This window comes from Leptinotarsa decemlineata, unplaced genomic scaffold (assembly GCF_025532065.1).
Source record: "Leptinotarsa decemlineata unplaced genomic scaffold, Ldec_3_MD MMD2_tig00000026_RagTag_RagTag, whole genome shotgun sequence".
Lineage (NCBI taxonomy): Eukaryota > Metazoa > Arthropoda > Insecta > Coleoptera > Chrysomelidae > Leptinotarsa > Leptinotarsa decemlineata.
In genome coordinates, this window is record NW_027412539.1 from 1,490,901 (window position 1) to 1,501,837 (window position 10,937).

At 34.0% G+C, this 10,937-nt stretch overlaps 1 pseudogene; it reads left to right on the top strand.

Moving 5' to 3' along the window:
• Positions 1 to 10,296: 10,296 nt before the first annotated feature.
• On the top strand, positions 10,297 to 10,441 carry LOC111509143 (U2 spliceosomal RNA; annotated as a pseudogene).
• The last annotated feature ends 496 nt before the right edge of the window (positions 10,442 to 10,937 follow it).

Below are 10,937 nucleotides of genomic sequence, written 5' to 3' on the forward strand. Positions count from 1 at the left end.
GAACACCCTTCCTGTGGATTTTGGGTAGTCCATACAAGTGAGGGGACTTACTGTGGTGAGGTGTTAGCGATGATCCCTCCTTTTACGAAAAATAGACTTGGTGTTTCTTCAAGATCCTACCTGCAGATAAAAGAAACGCTACTGTGGTGATAGGTACTGTTCTTCACGAAACGAAAATCAAATAGGTTCTTCAGAAGGGACAATACACGAAGATCGTACGGGACCCTACTGCTTCAATTGAAAGGAAGTTGTACCATAGACCATAGACACCAAGTCTATTTTTCGGAAAAGCAGAGATCATCGCTAACACCGCACCACAGTGAACCCCCTCACTTGTATGGACTACCCAAAATCGAGAAGGGTGTTCCGCTCAGACCGATCATCAGCTCCAGAGATTCGGCTACTCAAAATTTGTCTGGATTTTTACTCCCATTAATAAAACCATTATAAGGAAAAGCACCATCTTTTGTGAAGAATTCAAGGCATTTTGTCGAACTACTAGGGACAATCGAAGTCACAGAGCAATATCAACTAATCAGTTTCGACGTTGAAAGCTTTTACACCAACGTTCCGGTCGAAGAAGCACTACAAATCATACAGAGGAAGCTATCCGAAGGCGAATACCTGGAAGATAGAACGAACTCACCTTTGGAAATAAAAATGGAATTACTAGGATGCTGTGTACGAAACTGTTATTTCTAACTGAAGGACGAATTCTTTACACAAGATGAGCGACTGCCAATGGGATCGCAAATTTCACCAGTTATAGCCAACTCTTGTGGGCTTCTTCAATGGCCAACTCTGGCCATTGAAGAAGCCCACAAGAGTTGGCCATTGAAGAAGCCCACAAGAAACCCCGAGTCTGGTTGACGACACCTTTATATGTGACCACGGGAATACTGAACTGGACGCCTTCCTGAAACACATCAACAGCATAAGACCTTTCATCACTTTCACCATGGAAAAGGAAGTCCACAAAGCAGAGAATTGCCATTTGGTGAAGAGGACCGACACTGAGTGGGAAACGTGTGTATATCGAAAACCCACTCACACGGGCCAACTCTGGCCATTGAAGAAGCCCACAAGAGTTGGCCATTGAAGAAGCCTTCAAGAAACCCCGAGTCTGGTTGACGACACCTTTATGTGGAACCACGGGAATACTGAACTAGACGCTTTCCTGAAACACATCAACAGCGTAAGACCTTTCATCACTTTCATCATGGAAAAGGAAGTCCACAAAGCAGAGAATTGCCATTCTTAGACGTATTGGTGAAGAGGACCGACACTGAGTGGGAAACATGTGTGTACCGAAAACCCACTCACACGGGAAAGTATCTGTACCGCGAATCCAACCACCATCAATGGATCAAAAGAAGAATCATGAAGTCTCTATTAGATCGTTCTTTGGGGCTCTGTAATACAAAGGAAGGTCTCCAGAAGGAACTGGACTACATCAAAAATGAATGGCTACTCCAAAGCGATGGTGGAACAGACTTTGGCTAAAAGAAAGCAAGAGCCTCGCAAAGAAGAGGGGCCGTCACAACCAGTGGTTGCACTTTCCTACATCACAGGATTATCAGAAAGGATAGGATGAATCGGGTCCAAGTACAACATCAGAACCTGCATCAGATCCGGAACACTATCCGTAGCAGCCTCACGAAAACCAAGTTACCAAACGCTGACTGCGATTCTAAGAATTGCATTTACCGGATACCCTGTGAGTGCGGAAAATCCTATATCGGTGAAACTAAGAGGCCATGGAAAGTTCGCATTGCCGAGCACAATAAACACACACGGCGAGGGGAAACTAGCAAATCAGGAATAGCAGAGTTCTGCTATTCCTGATTTCCCCATCAACATTACGTCGAGTGGTCCCAAGCTGAATATCATACACAGGGAGTAACACTGGTTTAGGAGGAAATTCAAAGAAGCCAACAATTTATTCAGCCAACAAAGAAGTCCAACAATGTATTTAGCCAAGCTAGCGTAGAGATACGCAACATATGGAAACCCATATAATCAAGCGAAAATTGGCCAACTCCCGCCAAACGATCATCTCCCACTAAACCGGTGAAGCGGAAAGAGGAAAAAGAATATAGGTGAAAGTACTCGAATAACCCATGAATAGTCATCTCTCGGAGAATTTAGTCCAGTCATCACCCGAAGACGATTGTGAATACTAACAATCAAAACTTCGTAAAGTAACTTGGCTTGGAATCTCTTAATTTTTTATTTTTATTTTTTGTTTAATTTTTCTATTTTTCATTTGTATTTTATTTCACTGTAACTTCATTTCAGGGTTTCTTGGCTTTGTATAATTGTCATCTTCAGCTATTGTTTTAAATTTTTCATTTGTATTGGTTCTCTTAGGGATTTCAAATCATTTCATATAATATTAGACAATGGAAGTCCGAACCAATGGAATTCAAATTTCGAGATGTAAATAAATTATGGCAGATACGCAAAAACAGTTTACTACAGAGAGTACTAGAATAAGCTAAGCTATCCTGTGTTTCTCTGTTGATTCTACTAAAGTGTTGATCAGTTATAGGTAGTAGATATAACAAGTACTATTTTGAAATCCCTGAAAGGGATTTCAAATCATTTTATATAGTAGACATTTCATTTTGGAGGTTATTGAGTGACATCTTGCATTATGACAGTTTTGTATCAAAGAAATACCCCTCTATTCATTTCATCTTTGGTGTTACAACTGTAATTAACTTCATTATTCGAATGTTATTCAACAATGTTCGGCCGAGTATTTCATTTATTCAAATTGAAAGGATTATATTTTTAGGAAAGAAAGGTTTTGGCTTTTTACTTCCCCAGAAAGAAAGAAAGCAATCGATAAGATGTGTAGATCAGACACAAAACTTATTACACTGCCTGAAAACCTGAAAAGCTTCTATGGAAGTCAGGTCTCAAATACACCGTTAGTGAAAAGGAAATATTATAAAATAATGTGATTATTGGAGATGAAGTGAATTCAACAACGTTCGGAAGTTTTCAGTGCTCGGAGGTGACAGCATGTTAATAATGAATCGTAATGGTTACCTCGTATGTTCAGAGTTATTGTATTATTCTGCACTATTTATTCCTTGATGTATATCTGTTCCATAGAAGAGGGATTTCATTTCACAAACAGCATTGCTGATAAATTGTGCATACAGATTGGTTTCATCATTCATGATGATTCTATTATTACAATAGAAGCTGGGTTAGTTCCGGCACATCGGAATAGTTAATTTAATACTCACAGAAGTAGAGTACGTAGGTTTCCAATATATTAGTTTACTGAATTACCGGAATGTACGTAATAATGATGATGCCTAGGGCATAGAATTGACAAATAGTGATTTATTGAAATAACGAGATTGCTGACGTGGCGGTTATATTACCAAATGGTTCATTTGTAGATTTCCTCCATGTTTTAGTAATTTGTCATATTCAAATTCGTTAAATCCAATATTGTATTACACAATAAAATCCACGGGTAATAATACCAACGAATATCGAAATACTGCTACATAAAAGGAATTAACAAATGATAGATCACAAATAATGTCCCACTCAACATTGTTTCGTAACTTTCACGAAAACAATCATGTTACAATTATGTTATATTGCCGTAATTTATGACAATAACGTGTTACGGTTGGGCTAAGTTCGTAGAAAAAAATTTGTTTGATAAAATTTCATCATTCAATATACTTGCCTTCTTGGGCGATACAATGATTATAGCGGTCATACAATGACGTTACCTCTTCGTCGGCGCTAAATATCTTTCCAGCGAGCATTCTCTTGAGGTTTGAGAACACGAAAAAGTCACTGGGGGCAAGATATGGAAAAAAGGTGAATTCGGATGCAATGCCATTGATTTGTTACACGATGCACTGTCTTCAAATGGGGTCGTTTTTCCGCGATTTCTTCTTCAAACTCCCTAATTATTGACGCTCTTGTAGATTTTTTCTTTTTCAAGTTGGTCGATGACCATTATACCATGCGCATCCCAAAATACTGATACTATTACCTTGTCAACCCACTGTTTCCTCTTCGCACGCTTTGGAGTCGGTTCACCACGTGCAGTTCCCTCAGATGAACATCGTTTCGATTCTGGTATAAATGATAGAGCCATGTTTCATCCATTACACATATCGATGCATAAATTTGGGGTTTTCATGGCCATCCAGAATCATCAATTCGTTGTTGTTTTTGGTCTATTGTCGTTGTTTACTCGCGCGGCACCCACTGCGAATAGAGTTTTCGCATACAGAATATTCATGCACGATATATCCAACACGTTTTTCTGATATCTTTAGAGTTTTAGCTATCTTGATCAACTTCACTCTGAGGTCATCCAAAATTATTTTGTAGTCTTTTTTTATGGTTTCGTCGGTAACAGCCTCTTTCGGGGCTTCCACTGCGTACATTCCATCTCAGTTTTACTTAACAATCCACTTCTTAACGGTTGATTTTTCTGGTGCAAAGTCCGATTATTGTTTATCAAGCCAAGCCTTGGCTTCAACGGTTTTTTTATCAATCAGCAATGCTTTATCAACACACGGAATTTCTCTATATCCATTTTCTTCAAACTGACAAAAGTTGCTCCACTCAAAATGTTCTATCCCACGAACTCATAGACTTTTGAAGGTTAGAATTAACTAAAAATCAAATGAATTCAATACTAATAGTGCCAACTATGTGTTAGCGTTAACCTACGAATTTAAATGAATGTGACAATAAACTGTCCAAGAAGGTTACATAACAGTGTTACAACACAGAAAATTTTATTGAGTCAATGATGTACTCGTATAGGTAGTATGCAATAGTTATTTTCTATGTTACATAAGTTTATTATACTACCCCTATACTATTATACTAGAAAAGAAACAAGCACTGTGTTCAGCACAAACGTGCTGGGTTGAATTCTCTAGTGCATCGTCTTTTGTCTTTTCCTCTAACACACGAGTATGGAACACCGTTTTACTATTTATTGTCACAAATATTCATTCCTCAATGTATTCACCTAACAATTTATTTGTGTGAATTTAATTGATTCATGCATTTGTTCGACACATTAAAAACGATTGTTCGCAAAATTTGTTCTATTTTAAATGACACTTGATTTAAAATGTTACATGAATAAAATTGTTATTTGAATAAAAAAGACTAATGGAATAACTTGAAGATTTTATTGATTCCGAAGTGAAATATTGTTTCAGAGTATTGGAAAATGGAATGCCAATTTACTATATATTATGCTGAAAAATAATATATATATATATATATATATATATATATATATATATATATATATATATATATATATATATATATATATATATATATATTATATATACATATAGTTCAACTCAGCAATGAAAAAACATTTTTATTCAACAGTCAATGGAATGTATTATTCGAATAAATTCAACAGACGTTTCAATTCCGCATATAATTTTAACTTTTGAATAAATTGTTAGTTATTTATATGACTGTTGAATTATAATGAAACTTTAAATTCACTTTCTAAAAGTAAGTTTGGGAATAAAATTTCAATGAATATATTTGAATGACTGTCAAAGTTTTCTCATGAAACATTGTTGGTAATAAAAATAGACTTTCGTTTGTCTGAAAATATAGCAAATTAACTTTCCATACTAAATATTTTTCTGTGAATAATAAAGATTGTTATATTTCAATTTTATTGAAAGTGTTGAATATTTCCTACATTCACTTTAATGCATTCAATTTAAAATTTGGTTCGCACTTTTGTGCAAAACATTCTCAAGCAAGTATCATTTTATTTCATCAATCTTTTTAAAAAGCTAATTTCTGACAATGAATTGAATTTTTTGATGATTTAAAAAGTTTGTTGTATGTGAGAGATACATTTAAAATGATTGTTGATGATTTTAATTCGGCGCTGGTATCGAACGGATTTATCAAGAACTTCAAGTGTTACATATACAAACATTCTAGTTCATTTAGAATACGACAAAACGCCGTTCAACCGTGACGCCGAATAAAAATTATCAACAATCAATTTAATTTATGTATCACTGAAATTCAACAATCAAAATAATTCAGCTCATTTCAAAGGAATATTAATAAAAAGCCGTTTTACTTTCTATTGGTATTTTGTAAAAATGAATTGTTTTGATTATTGCATTTAGGTGATACATGAATTAAATTGATTGTTGATAATTTTTATTCGTCGCTTTGGTCGAACGGATTATTACCATACTATGACCAACGCCATACATATATGCAGTTATGTAGTTCCACAAAAATACGCCCGACGTCAGCGCCGAATAAAAATCATCAATAATAAATCAATTTATTTCATGTATCACTGAAATTCAAGAAACAAAATAATCCAGCTCATTTCAAAGGAATATTAATAATAGAAAGTGAAACGGCGTGGCACGCCGTTTTACTTTCTATTGGTATTTTGTAAAAACTAATTGTTTTGATTGTTGCTATTATAGTAAAACCAATAATGATTGAGAGTAAAGCGCGTTGTCATATCTAAATTTTACGTTACCAGTTTATAGCAGAATCAAAATATAGTAAGCAGTAGAGTTGTAGGTTGTGGCAAATTATAGATAATACACAATACTAGTACGATTATAAGGTATTATCTATGACAAAAATCAGTAATGAGCTTGTAATGAGTAATATTTATACATTTCCTGATTACTGATCAGTTAAAATTCATTATTTTCTGTATAGTGTTAGATATGTATTACAACTAGTCAACGCTGTACGCAACGATGTTTCTGTCTTTGTCACTTTACCGTAACTTCCATCTCATCGTTGCAGTCCTCACTAATGTACTTGCAGCCATGAGCGTATCATTGGTTTGTGAATTATACAGCGTGAATTGTACGTTTTACAGTTAAGTTAGTCAGCAATCGACGTGTTGTGATAACAATTGGTGAAAATAATAGTGCTAATAAGTGTTTAAGCATTACATAATTATATTTCTACACCGTTCTCAAACTACTCAAAAAATGGGAGACATGGTCGGGCCTTCCACGTCGAAAAAGGTAAAACGGTCGGAGTCTCGGTCAGTAAGAGAAAAACAAATTTTACTGCGAGTATTTCACTGTCTTGAAAGAGATCATCAGCCACCAAAAGATGACTTTGTGCATATGTACTGTAATTCTACGTGTGTACCTCCGAATAACCAACCGGGCATTTCTACATCATTAAGTTCCACAATTACAAAAGATAAATTAGTTGATATGTGCTCTGATTATACCGGTGTACCAAAATCATCGATTTACGAAATACAAAGAGAAGCATAAATTCATGGGGACGTACAAACGCCAAAAACTAGTAGCGGACGAACAAAAATCACAGTTGATGAAGAAGCCAAAACCAGTATACGCAGAACTATTCACAGTTTCTTTTTCAGAAATGAGCTGCCCACACTACAAACAGTTCTGGAGGCACTTAGCGATCATGAATTGGTCCCAAAAATGGGTAAAGAAACTTTTAGGAAACTTTTACACGAAATGAAATTTACGTACGGAAAAGTTGACAGGAAAAGCATTCTCATTGAACGTCAAGAAATAATAGCATGGAGAAGAAACTATCTAAGAAAAATTGACGAATTTCGGAAGTTCAAAAAAAATTGTACTTCATGGACGAGACATGGGTTAACCAAGGACATACGGTCAAAAAAGTATGGCAGGATGGTAATATAACAAGTGCACGACAAGCCTTCATTGAAGGTTTGTCAGTTGGGTTAAAACAGCCATCTGGAAAAGGTAGTCGTCTGATAGTTACGCATATAGGAAGTGACAGTGGATTTTTACCAAATGGTGAATTAATATTTAAATCTAAGAAAACAGGCGACTATCATGAAGAGATGAATGCGGAGGTGTTTGAAAAATGGTTTGAAGGTATCATTCAACTTTTGCAACCTGAGTCTGTCATCGTCATGGACAATGCCCCATACCATAGTCGACATTTAGAAACATTACCGAAACAATCATGGAAAAAACCAGCAATTCAAGAATGGTTAATTAATAAGAACATCCCATATAACAAAGATAGTTTAAAGGCAGAACTACTTCAGCTAACAAAATTACACACAGACAAATATAAAAAATTCGCAGTGGATGAAATGGCGTTAAGTCGTGAAATTACAGTTTTAAGGTTACCACCATACCACTGCGAATTAAACCCAATAGAATAAATCTGGGCGCAAGTAAAAGGATATGTGGCACGAGAAAACAGAACATTTAAATTAGTGGACAAGCAACATCACCTACAAGAAGCTATTCGAACTGTTTCTGCAGAAGACTGGAAAAAATGCATGCAGCATGTTTTAAAAGAGGAGCAAAAAATGTGGGACGTAGACAACCGTATTGAACACAATATTGAACCAATCATAATTCACTTTGATGATAGCGGTAGCAACAGTGACGAATCTGAGGTTGAAGATTAGACGAAAATTTGTACATTTACATTTATATTATATTCTATTATCAAAAATTTTTAATTTGTATTTTCAAGTACCCCTGACGATGAGATATATATATATATATATATATATATATATATATATATATATATATATATTGTGTTTTTTATTAATATTGTTAATTTATTTGGTACCTACCATAATTACCACGTTTGTTACTCCGTTTTCATAAGGCCCACCTAATAACTACAACGATTAGGTAAATTACGATATTGCAAAGTTTCAATGAAATAAATAAAAAATGTGTATGAATATTTTAACTAATTGTACTAAGAATTTTTCTTTCATTCTTAACCCTTTCAAAAATTAATAAGCACGCCCCCGATTTGCTGTCAACTGGGCTTACTTCTACTCTCAATCATTATTGGTTTTAGTATAGGTGATACATGAATTAAATTGATTGTTGATAATTTTTATTCGGCGCTGCGGTCGGACGAAATATTGTGTTACTATCACTAGACTATCATGTTGCCAGATTTAAAAATTCAGCTTCTGCAAGAATCCGCTCGACGTTAGCGCCGAATTAAAATTATCAACAATCGTTTTGATTCATGTAACTATAATTGTAGTAGTTACAAAAAAGTATATATGACAAACATTTACTTCCAAAAAGTTCAAAGAATGAATCTATATTATAACTGTTCACCACTTTTCATCAAACAAATTAATTCATGTAACATTTTAAATCAAGTGTCATTCAAAATAGAAAAAATTTTGCCAACAATCGTTTTTAATGTGTCGAACAAATGCACGAATCAATTAAATTCAAACAAATAAATTGTTAGTTGAATAAATTGAGGAATGAATATTTGTGACAATAAAAAGTAAAACGGCGTTCCATACATGAGAGTTTCATGAAAGAAAAACGTACAATACAGGAAAAAGCAGCTGCTAACGGTTTCTCGAGGGGTATTGTAGATGGCATAATAAGGAAGAAGAATGAACGAAATCTCGACTTTTAGGAAGGACAAAAACCAAGATAAATATATCTCAGTTCCATATCACCAATACACGAAGAACTTTGGAAACATTTTCAAGGAACTAGGTATGAAGGTGGTTTTTAAAATAAGTCATACACTACAGAGACTTTTGAGAAGTTCAAAAGACAAAATCGAGAATTCGAAATTAAATTTAAAGACTGCGTTGCAAAATATCATGGGCAGACAAAAAGATCTATTAAAATAAGTTATAAGGAATACTTAGCACACTTAAAATATAGAAGACCTGAAAAATCAGCAGTCGCCCATCATATTTTGCAGCAAAACCATTCCATAGATTTCAGTTCATTAAGATTAGTTAGACAAGTTAACAACCACAGGCATCTAGATGCCCATGAGAATGTAGAAATAAGTAAACATAATAATATTATAAATAACAATGGTGGACCAATACCTAATAGTATTACTATATAGCTTGTTAAAATAATATTTTATTCATTAGATTTACCTACATAAGGACACATTGTAAAATTAATTTGAGACAAGTAGATAGGGCAATATTGTCAAAGTGAATTTTATATAGCTTATAATATTTTAATTGTAAGATTTACCTAACTATTACATAAGGACACATTGTAACATTTATATTAGACTAGTAGAAAAGCCAAAAATAAGGCAACAATTTTATATATAATATTTAAATTATCAGATTTACCTGACTATTACATAAGGACACATTGTAAGACAAGTAAATAAGGCAAATTATGAAATTAATTTGAGACACTCAAGACTCATGTACCTGTAACAGGTATCTATGGTATAAATAGGGATAGCTTTGTAAGTATGATTAGTATTTTTATCGCTTCTCGGCCCTTGGCTAAGATCAAAGTGTAGTATCTGTTCTTATCAGATAAGTATGATTAGTTTGATCTTCCTCTTGCAAACATTAGTTTTGTAATAGATATCAATAGACGATTTTTATCAAATAAAAAAATCAGCTTGATTCATAACAATTGATTCAAATTGATAATGTAATATACAAAAATAGAGAATAACTTAAAACGGCAAATTACAGGTTTTCTCAAAAAAACCTATTATTCTTGACATTATCAAACAAATGTGTTTTTCAACTGCGTACTCCGAATAATAATTGGAATTAAAATGTTTTTTGGGAAAAAAGAAATATGTGACGGTTTTTTTCATAGTAAAATAATTCAAATAAATTTAAAGTTCTGAAATCATGATAAGACAAATACTCTACTATTAGGTAAAAAATGTAAAATATACAATTTTTTTCAGGAAAATAATCCAACTTCTTTCAAGTCGTGTTTTTTGAAAAGTTAATTTTGCATAATCCTTGTTTCAGCTCTGAAGATCCATCTATTTGTGCTTCTGAAGTCACGAAAGTTATTTTATCATCCATGGTTGCATAAATCCCTTTTTCAATGAAACGAACTTCTAACGGAAACCGTGGTTCAACAAAAGTTGCACTGAAGCTG